The sequence below is a fragment of the Sus scrofa genome, chromosome 9, assembly GCF_000003025.6.
Source record: "Sus scrofa isolate TJ Tabasco breed Duroc chromosome 9, Sscrofa11.1, whole genome shotgun sequence".
NCBI classification, from domain to species: domain Eukaryota; kingdom Metazoa; phylum Chordata; class Mammalia; order Artiodactyla; family Suidae; genus Sus; species Sus scrofa.
Genome location: NC_010451.4, coordinates 52,288,941 through 52,306,402, shown reverse-complemented (window position 1 = coordinate 52,306,402; position 17,462 = coordinate 52,288,941). Strand labels below are relative to the sequence as shown.

General features: G+C 41.2%; 2 protein-coding genes across 4 annotated transcripts in view; one reads left to right on the top strand and one right to left on the bottom strand.

Moving 5' to 3' along the window:
- PKNOX2 (PBX/knotted 1 homeobox 2) overlaps positions 1–3,381 on the bottom strand; it is a 305,484-nt gene extending 302,103 nt beyond the window's left edge. For both annotated transcript variants that reach the window (XM_021063089.1, XM_021063090.1), the window contains exon 1: positions 2,621–3,381. The gene's annotated coding sequence lies outside the window, so the exon portion shown is untranslated. The remainder of the gene's footprint in view (positions 1–2,620) is intronic.
- TMEM218 (transmembrane protein 218) overlaps positions 3,637–17,462 on the top strand; it is a 32,076-nt gene continuing 18,250 nt past the window's right edge. The window contains exon 1 of one of the 2 annotated variants that reach the window (XM_003130031.4): positions 3,637–3,790. The gene's annotated coding sequence lies outside the window, so the exon portion shown is untranslated. Of the gene's footprint in view, positions 3,823–17,462 lie in introns of both variants that reach the window. The other variant, XM_005667473.3, reaches the window with a different exon arrangement.

Here is a 17,462-nt window from a genome sequence, read left to right as displayed (position 1 = left end):
GCTGTAGCTGAGGGCTATGCCACAGCCACAGCAACATCAGATCCGAGCCGCATCTGTGACCTACCCCTCAGTTTGCAGCAACGCTGGATCCTTAACCCACTGTTGGAGGCCAGGGATTGAACCCGTATTCTCACAGAGACTATATCCCTAAACTGCTAAGCCACAATGGAAACTCCAAAATTAGGAAAGTTTTTGATTAATTCTTCTTGCCTAAGATAAACTCTACATGAGAAAAGACAGGACATGGATGAAAAAAACCTTGGAACAGTGAAACCAGGGTTCTAGTACAAATTCTGTCCACTGACTATGTGATTTTAGGAAGAAACCACTTAACTCTATCAATGTAAGATTTTTTTTTAAATTAACAGTACATAATTTCAAAAGTCTGTTTCATTTCCAACATTCCATCAAAACTAATTCATTAGAACCCTCTAGAGATAGTAAGAATTAGAACTTTTTCTAAGAGCCCAATAGTAAATATTTTAGGCCCATAGGCTGTACAGTCTCTGTTTTAACTACTCAACTCTGCTGTTTTAAAATGAAACAGCCATAGTTAACAAGAAAACATATGAGCATGTCTGTATAAAAACTTTACTTACAGACATATTTTTCATATTTTTCTTCTTTTGATTTTTCCAACCATTTAAAAATGTAAAAATCACTCAGCTTGCAGATCATACCAAAAAAAAAAAAAAAAAAAATAGATGACAGGCCAGTTTAGGCACAGAAGCCACAGTTTGCTAACCCCTGGTCTATGGCAATAGGTAAATATTATGATTTGAAAAATCATAGTGGTAATTCTGGGTGATCATGGAAGTCCAGTGACTGGGATTCAACCTGTGACGATAGTACTGAGGGAATTTTTTTAAACCCAGTTTCCCAATTAGCACATAGAACAATGGTAGGTTTGAATCTCAGCAAATAACCAACAATCACTTAAGTTTTAGATACATTTTCAAACCTGAAAAAAAAAGGCTAAAATAATCACACATGAGAAAATATGTACAAAAAATTTGGGGCTGTCTGGCAGGAAAGTTTTGAAAACTACAAAATGGACAAAAAACTTTGTCTTCTCTTAAAATCATTCCTTGCACTCCATAACCCTAATGACCACTTTTTGCCATTCTACCTCTATCAGGCAGTGTAACAGTGTCATTTTACACATTTGAAGAGGAAATTAGACATTAGTTATTACTGTTTTGTTTTGTTTTTTGTATTTTTAGGACCACACCCAAGGCACATAGAGGTTCCCAGGCTAGGGGTTGAATCAGAGCTATAGTCACTGGCTTATGCCACAGCCTCAGCAACATGGGATCCCAGCTGTGTCAGATCATTAACCCACTGAGCAAGGCCAGGGATGGAACCTGTGTCCTCATGGATACTAGTCAGATTTGTTTCTGCTGAGCCACAGTGGGAACTCTGGTTATCACTGTTTTTGCCTGGACTTTTTCGTTTGTTTAGGAGAAAAGAAAATTGTACTTAAACAAAATGATAGGGATACATATATAGCACCTAAGTACACTCTACAAATACAATGCTCTCCATATACAGTGGAGATACAGAACATTGTATAACACTTGTACAAGGAATCAATCTTCTCGAGAGTGAACTACAATTAAGAGATGGCAAAAGATGGAGCACTACAGTGTCAGCACTTTGTTCAATTTCAGTGAGTGGCTAGGATATCATCATTTAATCAGAAAACTAATATCTCCTCCCAGTTGAGGGGTAAGGTAGAGGTGGGTTTGGGGGGACAGCTCCTCCTTATGAGAGAGAAAACCTAAAAGGTTATCTCCATTCAGGAAGATGTAAGAAGTCTGGAGTGCCTCCTCAGTCATGCCCTATTCTTAATTTACTTTAACTAAAGTCAACCTGATCATTAGAAGTGTAAGATTAACGTTCCCAATATCCAGCTTTTGAACACTTTTCCCCACAAACATGAAGGGCTCAGGACTGGTCCTGATCAGGTCATCTACACAATGCTATTCTCCCTTATCTCTGCTCTGGCTTGAACCATGATCCACATTATTCCCCAGATACTAAGTGCTCAATCTTGTCTCAGCCTCTTTGTTTAAACCACTTTCTCTCCATGGATCCTCTTCCATCTCTGTTCCACCTCTCTCATTCCTATGCTTATACCAGGGCCCAGCAATAGTTCTAGCTGTAACACTATGAAGAACCACATTAAGGCAAGTCAAAGCAATATTTCCCTCAAATAATTCAAGTGAAGGAGTGTTTTGAAAACTACAATGCTCTGCAAATATGTAGTAGTATTATTACCTTTGGAGAAAATAAATTATAAATTAAGTTTGGCACCATTGTCATATCTTGCTTTAAAGTACTTCCTAGTTGTTTCATATGCTGTTGACGTTTGCAAACCACAGGCTATTAAGCCAGGAATCACATCGTATTTCTTTCGTATCCTCAAAGTCCCTACCAGCGCTTAGCTACAGTTAACACTCAACTCCAATGAAATGAATTAATCAAAACAATGGCTTTCTTAACCACAGAACCCCTCATTGGGCCAAGTAAGGCTAAGCTGTTAAACATATAAGAAATCGTTGGTTACTATACATGACTGCAAATTAAACCTTGAAAGTAGATTAAATTTGAGACATACTTTAGTGGACTTCAACCATCTTCTTCCATTTCATTCATAGAGCTGTGATTCAGGAGCTGAACTCCCTAAATGAACGATTCAGTGTTCCAGGATTGAATAGTTTGTTTTATGATGTTTCAAAATTTTGTGTAAAGTCAGAGGTTGCAAAACTGCAGCTCTCAGATTGGCATCATTTGATTTTAGTCTGTTCACTCTTCCTGATTCAGCAATGAAGCATGCATCCCATGTCTTTTTCCTTTAGATGGCTTGATTTACTGATCTTTTGGTTTAATAGGCTAGAGCCTCAGAACAACATGGCAAGTTTTAGTTTGCAGTTAGGCAAGAGCAGTTTGCTAAAAGCATGGACCAGCACCAGTTCCGGATGCCTGGCGGTGTAGTTACAGAAGATTTACTTGATTTGACTCTGGCTCCCCTTCCCCGATCTGTCTCTTGAGTAGAACGACCCTTGCCCCAGTGTATGTCGTAACGCTAAAGGAAGAATAATGCCAAATACAATAGGCCAGGTAAGACTAAATGAAAACGTGATGTTATTACAACTAGGGCTTCAGACTTGGTTCTCTCCAGCAGGGTTGTTAGTGACTGATGACTGAGCCTGACCCCCTTTCTGAGGCCGAATTTGACTTGCCCGCAAATACTGCGGTCCACCACAGCCAGGAGATCGGGAAATGAAATGCCCATTAGATTCCGGAACAGGCACTGAGGTCTAGAACGGGAGAAAGGGTTGCCAGGACTCTCCGTCTCACAGCCCGGCGGTGCTGTCTCCATGGTAACAGCGAGGAATGCCGGGAAAACGGCTCTCTTCCGCCCAACAACCCGCCCTCAGGCTAGACTGACCAATGGTCCCGTGGGTTACCACAAGAATGGCGTGATTGACAACGGGATGGGACGAGAGTAGGGAGCCAAGACTGCCTCTATCCAATCGAACTTGAGACCGGTCACAGGACCAAAAGGCACCGACCAATCGGAAGGCGTAACGGAGGGAGACGTGCCCACCCACCACGTTCCGCGTTGCCTGGAGCCGCGAGGGGCGTAAGCAAATGAGGGGGAAGTTGGGCGTTGAAAGAGCGGCGTTGATTAGCGAATCTGGAATCACCTGGATGAAAGTCCACTTGTGATTCGTCACAAGTAGATCAAAGCCTTTGTGGGCTGGAACTAGCCGGACTGAGAGGTGTGAGTAGAGGACCCGGGAGACTGGGAGCCAGGTGAGGGGGGTGGATATGAGGAAAGTGGGGCCCGCCGCGAAGAAGAGGGAATGGCAGGGCTTGGGTCTGGGGCTGAGGAGGCTGGAGGAAGGTGTGGGCAGATGGCGTTGCAGAGACCTCTCACACTACCCTCACTGCCGATCTGGACTCAAGGCCCAGCGGCCAATTAATGCTGAATTGGAAGCTGAGAAGGAAGGGATGTTTTATTTTTCATGCCCCTAAGAAAGTGAAGTGGCAGTACCTGATTCGAAATACCTTGTGACCTAAGTCTTAATCTCTGTCCCAACTGCTGGGAGGTAGCTGGGCGACCATTCTGAAGATGAGACGGGGGCACTTTTTTCTTGCCGCCCGTTTGAATCAGCTACAGGGCTGGGGGATCAGCGTGTTAAGAGATGATGCCACATCAATGGCGTTTTGGTAGCCTGGCAATTGATTTTTCCCAGACTTGCATTTTGTTTAACTGCAAAGGCAGAGGCATTATCCAAATATTTTAAAATTCAAACCGTATTGAAGTGTTTAAAGTTAAAAAAAAAGGGTGCGAGAGTATTCCCCACCCCCACCCCAGGTATTTTTGAAGGTAGGAAACAGCTATAAAGGAAAACGAAAAGGAATCCTCCAGAAGAGAAGTTCACCCTTGTAACCCCCTGTTTTCTTTTTAATTTTTTTTAGATTTGTTTTTTATTGAGGTAGCATTGGTTTATAATACTGTGTTTCATGTGTACAGTGTTGTATTTCTACTTATATATGCCCTACAGTGTATTCACCACCAGAAGACACCATACGGTATTTGTCTTTCTCCATCTGACTTAATTTGACAACATAATACCTTCAAGATCCATCCGTGTTGGCATGGCAGGATTCTGTCTCTTTTTAATGGCTCAGTATTCCATTGTATATAGACACCTAACTTCTTTATCTATAATCTGTTGATGGGCATTTGGGTTGTCTCCATATCTTGGATATTGTCAGTAATGCTGTGATGAACATAGGGTTGCATATATCTTTTTAAATTAGTGTTTTCATGTTCTTTGGATAAATACCCAGGAGTGAGATAGCTGAATCTTAATCTTTTTTGTTTGTTTTTTAGTTTTTTTTTTTTTTTTGTCTTTAGGGCCACACCCAGGGCAGACAGAGGTTCACAGGCTAGGGATCCAATCAGAGCTGTAGCTGCCGGCCTACGCTACAGCCACAGCAACTGGTATCCGAGCCGAGTCTGCGACCTATACCACACACAGCTCATGGCAACCCCAGATCCTTAACCCACTGACTGAGCAAGGCCAGGGATCTAACCCTTGATCCTCCTGGATACTAGTTGGATTCGTTAACCACTGAGCCACGACGGAAACTCCATGTATTCTTAATCTTTTGAAGAATCTCCATACTTGCCCATAGTGGCTGCACCAATTTACATGCCCACCAACAATGTATGAGAGTTCCCTTTTCTCCACACTCTCACCAACACTTTGTAACCCATTGTTTTCTGCTGTTCCAAGGGCTTGAAAGTGAAAATCAGGAGATGGGTGAGATATCCATCTCCCACCAGCAGTGCTAGGGCCATGTTACCCTCCAAGGAATCCACATTTGTACTGGACAGTAAGTCAGCTGGTTAATGGCTGTTACTGTTCTCACACGTGATCCACTGATGGGCAGTGTATTTTTAATCCAATAGGCTACATATACAGGGGTCAGTGCCTTAATATATCAGTTTTCTCTGAGAGCTGAGTGAAAGGGTAAGTAGAACAAACCATTAAATAGATGAAAAATGCACCACAAGTACCTCTAAAAAGTTCTGGACAAACCCTTTCTAAAGAAAGACCTCAAAGCAGAGTATGGAGGGGAAAAAATTGGCCCTACGTTTCCTCTCATTGTCAGCTGCTAAACAGGGTATTCAAATTTAGACAGATAATTTTATTCCAAGTTCAGCCTACCTGCAGTTTTAAATGCCTCAGACTTTAGGTAAATGGACTTACTCTACCAGGTTCACTAGACCCTCACTTCTCAGAAAAGTTTTGAAAAAGCCCTAGATGTTAAATAAAAATGTTGTTTTTACTTTTTTATCAAATCTTACTAATTTAGCCATTCCAATAAGGGATATAGGAATTCCTTTGTGGCACAGTGGGTTGAGGATCTAGCGCCGTGGCTCCTTATGGCATGGGATTGACCCCTGGCCTGGAAACTTCCACCTGCCATGGGTGTGGCCATGAAAAAGGAAATAATCACAAGTATTATTCCCACACTGAATTAACAAGATAAAGTGACTGGATGCTCACTCCTTCAACACCACAGCTCTCTGTACTATATTCAGCATTTCCCTTCCACACTCAGCATGAAAATGTATAGTTTGGTTAGTTATAAAGTGATGAAATTCGTCCTTATAAGAGCTTAGGGATATTCATCTCATTACTTTAAAGCCATACCTTATATGGAACCCAGTGTATCATGAACTTTTTAAGTATGGAGGACTGAAGGGCAATGTTTCTGATGATGGCAGCTTCAACTACCATTTGCCCTGTATTCTAGGTCTTAGAGTTGGTCCAAGTCTTACAGGTAATTTGTGTCATATCCAAAACAGCAGCAATTAAACTTACCTCATTATCATACTGAGGGCAGTACCATCAGCTCAGTCAACCAAGCAGGAAGCCTGAGTCATCTCTAATGCCACTTTCCTAAGTGGCTTTCCACTTCCATAGGTAAATGAAGCTCAGACCATCATCATCTCTTATCTAGAAAATTGCCAAGAGTCTCCTAATTGGTCATCACAACCTCTGATCTCAATTCATGTACCCCCTGCTACCAATTATCTTTTTAAAAATTAAAAATTATCTCAAAAATTTCAGAAATAGTGAATATTACATTGGATTTTATAATAAATTAACATACTAACATTTTGGCACATCTGCTTAATTTTTTTATGAAACAACTTTTTTTTTTGCCACACCTGCAGCATATGAAATTTCCCAGGCCAGGAATCGAATACCAGCTGCAGCTGTGTTAATGCTGGATCCTTAACCCACTGCGCCTGGTTGGGGATTGAACCATGCCTCTGCAGAGACAACACAGGATCCTTAACCCACTGTGCCATGGCAGGAACTCCCTTAAGTTTATTTTAAAGAAATACAACATCACAGATTTAGTTCAGATCCGTTTGTTCTCTTTCCTGACCCCATTCTCCTTCCTCCCTTTCTCCCTCTCTTCCTCCTGCCCCAGAGACACTTCCAAAATTGTAGTATCATTTATGCCCATGTTTTGTTGTTGTTGTTGTTTTTCTTTTAGGGCCGCACCCGAGGCATGTGGAGGTTCCCAGGCTAGGGGTCAAATTGGAGCTATAGCCGCCAGCCTACGCTACAGCCACAGCAATGCCAGGTCCAAGCTGTGTGTGCGACCTACACCAAAGCTCACAGGAACGCCGGATCTTTAGCCCGTTGTGTGAGGCCAGGGATCGCACCTTTGTCCTCATGGTTACTCATCAGATTTGTTTCCACTGAGCCATGATGGGAACTGCTATGCCCATGTTTTTATATGTTTACTGTGTATGTGAGCCTCAAAAACAATGTATATATTACTGCTTAGGTATTTTTTTAGTTTTAAAAGTACAAGTTATATAGTACTGTGGGCTTCATTTTTCAACTTTGCTTTTAGACTCAGTATTGATTTTGAGATACATTCATATCAGTATAGCTAGATCAAGTTCATTCCTTTTAAGTGTTCATGATGAGCATACAATACCCATTCCCTTATTGATGGACATTTAGGGTTTGTTTGGTTTTTTTAATGTCTTGCTGTTATGAACGTCCTTGTACATGTCTCCTTGTGCCAGGTTTTCTAGGACACTGGTCCTTTAAGGGGATGGTACTGCCTCTTTGGTCATTTGGGAATTCGTGGGGGCATCTTTGGTTATTGTGATTTTGGAGGCACTGCTGGGGCTTACAAAGCAGGGCAGGGGCTCCTGGATGCCCTGCAGTGCAGTGGACAGCCCCTCACAGTGAGGAATTATCCTTCATCATGCACAACTTTTGCATGTCTCACAGGATACTCATTTATAATAGGAGCCTAGAACCTCACGCCATCTTTCACATAAACGTAATGTAATTTTTGGCACAGTTTAATATAGTAGAACTTCCAGGAATGCAACTCTAATGTAAATCAAGGGGAAATTATACTTATTTGTGGTTTGGAACTTTAACAAGAGTTGTTCATCACCCTAGAAAACCACATAACTGAAGGCAGCCCAGCTCGTGGTATTTGAGTTGCTGTACAACACACCTGCAATCAGCCTGCGCTTGTAGCTTTGGCGTTCATAGTGATTCTAAGTTTAGGTGCGAGCATCTGAGTGCCGTGCTTCATTATGTATTCTAGTGTAGCCAGACTGAACATTTGTATATTTAAACATATGCTGTTTTATTATGAATTACTTTCCACTTAAATTGGCTTCTGTGTATGACATAGAGATCTGGTTTTATTATTTTCTGATTGGCTAATCATTTGTCCCGACATCCTTGGCGACATCCTTTACCCACTGAAACATAAAGCCAACTCTGTCCTGTGCGAAGTTCTCATAAATGCATGGATCTGTTTCTGGGGGCTCTATTTTATTCCACTGGCCCATGTGTCTCTATGCCACTGTCACACTGTTTTAATTACCTTGGTTTTATAATGTGTCTTGCGGCAGTTGGCAACATGAAAGGCAAGTTTCCATCCTAGTTCTCAAAATTGTTTTCGCTATTCTTGGGCTTTTTTGCTTTCCCATGTGAATTTAGGATCAGTTTTCAAGTTCTACAAAAAATAACTTTGAGATTTTGGTTAGAATGCATTGAACTGATAGATTAAGGAAAACTGAGGTCCTTCAATATTGAACCATCCCATCCATCCAGGAACATGGGTTATTTTTCTATTCAGGCCTTAAAAAAAATACATGTATATAATTAAATATACATGTTATTTAATATGCCAAACATTCATATAGTTACCACCAAACATTCGCATAATAACCATCCAGCCTCAACAATTAGCTCATGACCCATCTTGTTTCCTATTAGCCCCCTTCTTCTCCTCTCCCCTGGATAATTATAAAGCTCCTAGACATCATTTTCTGTTGTCTGCGTTGTGTATATGTGTGATATATCTGTGTATCAGAAATAATCTTTTAGCAATATAATCAAAATACCATCACATTTTTAAAAAACAATATTTTTCACTTAAATAGCAATTCTCTATTTTTTTGGCCATGTCTGCGGCATATGGAAGTTCCCAGGCCAGGGATTGAACCTATACCACAGCAGCAACTGGAAATGCTGCAGTGACAACACCAGATCCTAAAGCCACTGCCCTTCGAAAGAACTAGCATTTCTCTAATATCATCAGATATCCAGATAGTGTTCAGATTTCCCCAGTCATCTCATAAAAGATCTTGTGTAGTGGTTTGTTTGAATCAGGACCCACCCAAGACCCATATTATTACATTTGGTTGATGTCTCTTTAGACTTTATTTGAAGTAAACTCTTTTGGGAAAAAAAAGTTTAACACATACAGAAAAATACGCAAATCAGAAGTATACAACTAAATACAATTTAACTGAATTAACAAAGCCATGTAACCAACAGTCAGATGAAGAAACAAAATTTCATAAGCAACCCCAGAACCCCCTTCATGCCCCTGCCAGTCACTACTTCCTACAAGGTAACCACACTCCTGACTTCCAACCCCCAAATTAGCTTGACCTGTTTTTTGAATATTATACGTGGAATTATGCAGTATGAACTCTTTTGCCTTTAGCTTTTTATGCTCAGTATTTGCAAAATTCATTCACATTGCTGGGTATAACTGTAGTTTGTTTGTTCTTGCTGCTTTCTATTCCGTTGTATAAATGAGTAGATTGTATGTATAATACCACATGCTATCTATTCAACTGATGGATATTTAGGTTGTTTCCATGTTTAGCTATTTCACTTTTTTTTTTTTTTTTTTTTTTTTTTTTTTTGGTCTTTTTGCTATTTCTTGGGCCGCTCCCACAGCATATGGAGCTTCCCAGGCTAGGGGTCGAATCGGAGCTGTAGCCACCGGCCTACACCAGAGCCACAGCAACGCGGGATCCGAGCCACGTCTGCAACCTACACCACAGCTCACAGCAATGCTGGATCGTTAACCCACTGAGCAAGGGCAGGGACCGAACCCGCAACCTCATGGTTCCTAGTCGGATTCGTTAACCACTGCGCCACGACGGGAACTCCTGTTTAGCTATTTCAAATGGGTCAGCAGTGAGCTTTTGTAGACATCTTTTAGTGAACTTATGTGTGCATGTCCATTGGGAACACACCCAGGAGAAGAAGAACTGGGTCTAGGGTTTATGTATATTTGTCTTTATTAGCTATTGCCAAATAGTCTCCAAAGCAGTAGTAACAGCTTACACTCACACCAGCAGGATATAAGAGTTCCAGTTACTCCACATCTTTGTCAATATTTGGTATTGTCTGACATTTTCATTTTAGCCATTTTAGTAGGTGTCTAGAGGTACTGCATTTTGGTTTTCATTTCCAATCTCCTGATAAGTAATGAAGTTGAGCACCTTTTCACCTATTTATTGGCCATTTGTGTATACTCTTTATCAAGTGTTTATTCTTAACTCTTTGATCTATTGATTTCTGAGAGAGGTATATTAAATTCTCAAACAAAATTTGTTGGTTTTTTAATTTATTGTGATGATTCTATCAATTTTGGCTTTATATATTTTGAAGCTTTGTTTTAGTTTCATTTGTTTTAAGTTGTATCTTTTTGTGAAATTATTCCTGTTGTGACTGTCGTTATTAATATTTTTCAAAGCTTTACATTTTAGTCTGCTTGATACTAATAGTGCTTTACCAGACTCTATTTTACTTTGTTTTGCTTTGTTTGTTTTCTTTAATTGTGCTAAAAACCAAATATATAAAATTATTATCTTAACCATTTTTAAGTGTGCTTTTCCAGTGGTGTTAAGTATATTCGCATCATTTTGCAACAGATCTCTAGAACTCCTTTATCTTGCAAAACTAAAACTTCTGTATCCTTTGAACAATTCCCCCTTTCTCCACTTCCCCTTCTTGTTTTCTTAGTATTCACTTTGTATGTCTTTTTCAGTCTCTTTATTTTCGGCCTTTCTCTCATTATGCTTTCTGTGCAAGCTTTTGTATAGAACTATTTTTTTTTAAATCCAATATAAGAATCTTTTTTTTTTTTTTTTTGTCTTTTGTCTTTTTGTTGTTGTTGTTGCTATTTCTTGGGCCACTCCCGCGGCATATGGAGGTTCCCAGGCTAGGGGTTGATTCGGAGCTGTAGCCACCGGCCTACGCCAGAGCCACAGCAACGCGGGATCCGAGCCGCGTCTGCAACCTACACCACAGCTCACGGCAACGCCGGATCGTTAACCCACTGAGCAAGGGCAGGGACCGAACCCGCAACCTCATGGTTCCTAGTCGGATTCGTTAACCACTGCGCCACGATGGGAACTCCAGAATCTTTTTTAATAGTTAAGTAAATCTGCTTATATTTGCTATGATTACTGTTATATTTGGGGTTATTTTTTCAATCTTATTTTGTTTTTTCCTATGTTTCTTTCTGCTTCTGCCTTCTGCGTTCTTCCTTCCTTTATTTATTTTTTCTTTATTGGCCACACGTATGGCATATGGAAATTCCCGGACCAGGGATCAAATCTGAGCCACAGCTGCAACCTGATCCTTAACCCACTGAGCCTGGCCAGGGGTCAAACCAGCACTGCCACAGAAACAAGCTGGATCATTAACCCACTGTGCCACAGCGGGAACTCCTCTTCTTTTATTCAGTCTACTAGTGTACAAGTTATTTGTCCTATTTCTGTTACTTGGTGTTTACCTATGTGCTTTTTAATATGCATATTTAGCTTAACAAAACCTATAGTTAAAATCATTAAATCTCACCTCCTCAGGGCAAAATAAATAACCATGGAATGATTTAACTTTGAGATGCCCTTTCTCATCTTCCATTTAACTGTTGACAAATATTTTAGATCTTCCTTGTTTTTAACTCATCAAAAAATTAGTCCTTATTATCATTATACAAGTCTTTACTGTCAGTGTTTCCTAATATTTTTTTTACTCTTCCTCCTTATATCTCACACCTTCTTTCTTGGTTCATTTTCCTTTTTGGTGAAGTATATCTATGAGGGGTGAACTCCCTTCCACTCTTTGTATGTCTGAAAAGTTCATTATTTTACACTTATTCTGGTGGGCACCTGGTGTGCTGACCCCTCCAGAGAGGTTTGTGTATGTGTCTGCTGTGATCCTATGGGCTTCTCACTTTTAGTCTAGGTTTTTTGTTTTTGTTTTTGTTTCTGTTTTGCTTCTTAGTGCCACACCTGCAGCATATGGAAGTTCCCAGGCTAGGGATCCAATTGGAGCTACAGCTGCTGGCCTGCACCACAGCCACAGCAACTCGGGATCTGAGCCACATCTGTGACCTACACCACAGCTCATGACAACACCAGATCCTTAACCTGCTGAGTGAGGCTAGTGGTTGAATCTGCATCCTCATGGATACTAGTTGGGTTCTTAACCCTCTGAGCTAAGACGGGAAATACTAGTCTAGTTTCCATGTTAATCTTACTACTTGGGGTTCCCATACCACTTTGGTGGTATGATTCAAACCCTCTCCTGCATGTGATGTAGGATTGGGTGCAGATTTCTTGTGGGCTATTCTTCTTTCGCCCATAGCCTCACCCACTTGACCCCTTTCTTCCAACCACGTAGGCAGCAAATTTTTCTAGTCCTTATTACAAAAATGGCCCTTTCAGCCCATCTTTATGCCTTGTTCTCAGTTCAGTTCCTCTTTGTCATGGGTCTGAGAGCTCACCTGTCCAGGAAGGGATCACTCCTAAGGTTTGCACCTGGTTTCAGAACCCCTGGAGACCTTTGGGCTCAGCTCCTGCTTACTCTTCAGGCTTTGAGTTACATTTTGTTGATAGCACTTAAGGATTTCCCTTTATTGCTTTCAAGCTCCGCTGTGTATCACATTCTTTTTGTTCTATTTTATTAAACATTTCTATGTGTTTGCTGTTGTGCGAGATACTTCCCTGGTCAGCCCTGTCCAGCATATTCACCAGAAGCTACAGTCATCTTTCTCTAAATTAGATACGATCCCATCACTCCTTCACTGGCCTTTATTAACACTGGTTCATGTATTCATTCAACAGATATCTACTGCTTGTCATCTCTGTGGAAAGAACTGCAGAGGCTGTAGTGAGCAAGATAAAAAGGCTCTGCCCTCGTGGCATTTGCTCTTCTAGCTGAAGAGACAGAAAGTAAACCTGTGAGCAGTAAATCAAAATGTGAACACGGTTTGTGAAGTGTGCTGTGAAGGAAGTCGAGTGAACGCGAACTCCTTTAGCTGAGCCAGTCAGGGAAGACCTCTCTGAGGAGGCTGTGTTTAAAGCTGGATCAGAAGCATGAGGAGAAGCCAGCCCTGCAAATGGTAGACGGCTTTTTTGGGACCAAGGGTTAATTCCAGGCCATGGAAACAGCAGGTTCAGGGACCCAGAGGTGGGAGAACCCTTGACATGTCGAGTTACTGACAACACTGGTGTGCTCCAGTGAGGGGAAAAGAGCAAGGGGGAGCCTCCTGCTGCCCCTCCTCTCTGACCCCCCTTCCCTTGCTCTGAGTCCCAGCCACACTGGTTCTCATACAAATGGGCCCGTGCGAAGTCACCTCATAAAGCCCTTCTCACATCTCAATTCCCATTGCCCTCTGTTTTTTGTGCTTATCAGAATGAAGAGCTGTCTACACAGCAATGTCCTCCAATAGGTCTTAAGCTTTTGTTAGAAAAAACGTGTTGGAGTTCCCTGGTGGCTCAGAAGGTTCAGGATCCAGTGTTGTCACTACTGTGGCTCTGGTTATAGCTGTGGTACAGGTTCAGTCCCTGGCCTGAGAACTTCTGTATGCCACAGGCACAGCCAAAAAAAAAGAAAAAGAAAAAATGTCTTATTTACCTTTGTGTCCCATCTTGTACCATAATGCTCTGCATGGTAGGCACAAAATAAATATTGATTGAATAAATGTGGGGTTTTGTTGTTCCGTTTTTTTTTTTTTTTTTTTTAGCAATTCATGCTTGGAGTTAGGATTATGGTTAACTTGTTGGTGATCATTTTTGTCATATTTAAGCCATTAGGGAAAAGAAAACCATCAACCTGAGGAGGAATTTGTCTCCTTGAGACTTGCCTCATACTGAAAGGGAAAATTGGGGGAGGTACCCTACATTGTTACCCTGGAGCAGGTTGAATGTGGCCCCCAAAAGGATATGTCCACATCCTAACCCCTGGAACCTGGGAGTGTGACCTTATTTGGAAAAAGGGTCTTTGCAGGTATGATTAAGGATCTTGAGATGAGATCACGACAGACTGGGTGAAACTAAATCCAGTGACAAGTGTCCTCATAAGGGACAGAACGGGAGAAGACAGACACAGAGGATAAGCCATATGAAGTCAGAGGCAGAGACTGCAGTCATGCAGCCAACAAGCCAGGGAGCACCTGGAGCCACCAGGACCTAGAAAAGACAAGGACTGTTCCTTAGAGCCTTTGGAAAAAGTGTGACCTGGCTGACACCTTAATTTCAGACCTCTGGCCTCCAGAACTGGAAGAGAATTTTGTTGTAAGCCACCTGCTTTATTAATGCTATCCCATCACATTTGCCCCTCAGGTACCTCTTCTGCAAGTGTATAATTCCCGCCTCAGAAACTTATTGCCGGGATCTAATGAGATATATTTGTAAGATATTTAGCACAAGTGGATGTTTAAAAATATTGATGGGGAGTTCCTGTTGTGGCTCAGCAGTAATGAACCAGACTGGTATCCATGAGATGCAGGTTCAATCTCTGGCCTTGCTCAGTGGGTGAGGGGTTCTGCATTGCTGTGAGCTGTGGTATAAGTAGCAGGTGCAGCACAGATCCTGCATTTCTGTGGCTGTGGTGTAGGCTGGGAGCTGCAGCTAGCATTCGACCCCTAGCCTGAAGACTTCCATACGCTGCACATGCCACCCTAAAAGGGGTGGGGGGGAGTGATGGCTCCTCTTCTTCTCCATGGACTTAGGAGTTTGCTGCTTCTTCTTCTGTTTCTCTCTTTTTTTTTTTTTTTATTATTATTTCCCCACTGTACAGCAAGGGGGTCAGGTCATCCTTAGATGTATACATTGCAGTTACAGTTTTTCCCCCACCCTTTCTTCTGTTGCGACATGAGTATCTAGACATAGTTCTCAATGCTATTCAGCAGGATCTCCTTATAAATCTATTCTAGGTTGTGTCTGATAAGCCCAAGCTCCCGATCCCTCCCACTCCCTCCCCCTCCCATCAGGCAACCACAAGTCTCTTCTCCAAGTCCATGATTTTCTTTTCTGAGGAGATGTTCATTTGTGCTGGATATTAGATTCCAGTTATAAGTGATATCATATGGTATTTGTCTTTGTCTTTCTGGCTCATTTCACTCAGTATGAGATTCTCTAGTTCCATCCATGTTGCTGCAAATGGCATTATGTCATCCTTTTTTATGGCTGAGTAGTATTCCATTGTGTATATATACCACCTCTTCCGAATCCAATCATCTGTCGATGGACATTTGGATTGTTTCCATGTCCTAGCTATTGTGAATAGGGCTGCAATGAACATGCGGGTGCATGTGTCTCTTTTAAGTAGAGCTTTGTCCGGATAGATGCCGAAGAGTGGGATTGCAGGGTCATATGGAAGTTCTATGTATAGATTTCTAAGGTATCTCCAAACTGTTCTCCATAGTGGCTGTACCAGTTTCCATTCCCACCAGCAGTGCAGGAGGGTTCCCTTTTCTCCACAGCCCCTCCAGCACTTGTTATTTGTGGATTTATTAATGATGGCCATTCTGACTGGTGTGAGGTGGTATCTCATGGTAGTTTTGATTTGCATTTCTCTTAATAATCAGCGATGTTGAGCATTTTTTCATGTGTTTGTTGGCCATCTGTATATCTTCCTTGGAGAAATGTCTATTCAGGTCTTTTGCCCATTTTTCCATTGATTGATTGGTTTTTTTGCTGTTGAGTTGTATAAGTTGCTTATATATTCTAGAGATTAAGCCCTTGTCAGTTGCATCATTTGAAACTATTTTCTCCCATTCTGTAAGTTGTCTTTTTGTTTTCTTTTTGGTTTCCTTTGCTGTGCAAAAGCTTTTCAGTTTGATGAGGTCCCATGGGTTTATTTTTGCTCTAATTTCTATTGCTTTGGGAGACTGACCTGAGAAAATATTCATGATGTTGATGTCAGAGAGTGTTTTGCCTATGTTTTCTTCTAGGAGTTTGATGGTGTCCTGTCGTATATTTAAGTCTTTCAGCCATTTTGAGTTTATTTTTGTGCATGGTGTGAGGGTGTGTTCTAGTTTCATTGCTTTGCATACAGCTGTCCAGGTTTCCCAGCAATGCTTGCTGAATAGACTTTCCTTTTCCCATTTGATGTTCCTGCCTCCCTTGTCAAAGATTAATTGACCATAGGTGTCAGGGTTTATTTCCGGATTCTCTATTCTGTTCCATTGGTCTGTCTGTCTGTTTTGATACCAGTACCACACTGTTTTGATGACTGTGGCTTTGTAGTATTTCTTGAAGTCTGGGAGAGTTATGCCTCCTGCTTGGTTTTTGTTTCTCAGGATTGCTTTGGCGATTCTGGGTCTTTTGTGGTTCCATATAAATGTTTGGATTGTTTGTTCTAGTTCTGTGAACAATGTCATGGGTCATTTGATAGGGATTGCATTGAATCTGTAGATTGCTTTGGGTGGTATGGCCATTTTCACAATATTGATTTTTCCAATCCAGGAACATGGAATATCTTTCCATTTCTTTACATCTTCTTTGATTTCTTTGATTAAAGTTTTATACTTCTCGGCATATAGGTCCTTTACCTCTTTGGTCAGGTGTATTCCGAGGTATTTGATTTTGTGAGGTACAATTTTAAAAGGTATCATTTTTTTGTATTCCTTTTCTACTGTTTCATTGCTGGTATACAGAAATGCAACTGACTTCTGAATGTTAATCTTATATCCTGCCACTTTGCTGAATTTATTAATCAGTTCAAGGAGTTTTGGGGTTGAGTCCTTAGGGTTTTCTAGGTATAGTATCATATCATCTGCCTACAGTGACAGTTTGATCTCTTCTCTTCCTATATGGATGCCTTTTATTTCTTTTGTTTGTCTAATTGCTGTGGCTAAGACTTCGAAAACTATGTCGAAGAGCAGTGGTGAGAGTGGGCATCCCTGTCTTGTTCCAGATTTGAGTGAGAAGGCTTTCAGTTTTTCCCCCTTGAGGATTATATTTGCTGTGGGTTTATCATAAATGGCTTTGATTATATTCAGGAATGTTCCCTCTATACCCACTTTGGCGAGGGTCTTGATCATGAATGGATGTTGAACTTTGTCAAATGCTTTTTCTGCGTCTATTGAGATGATCATATGATTTTTGACCTTTTTTTTGTTAATGTGGTGTATGATGCTGATTGATTTGCGTATGTTGAACCATCCTTGTGAACCTGGGATGAACCCAACCTGGTCATGGTGTATAATTTTTTTTTTTGGTCTTTTTGTTGTTGTTGTTGTTGTTGTTGCTATTTCTTGGGCCACTCCCGCGGCATATGGAG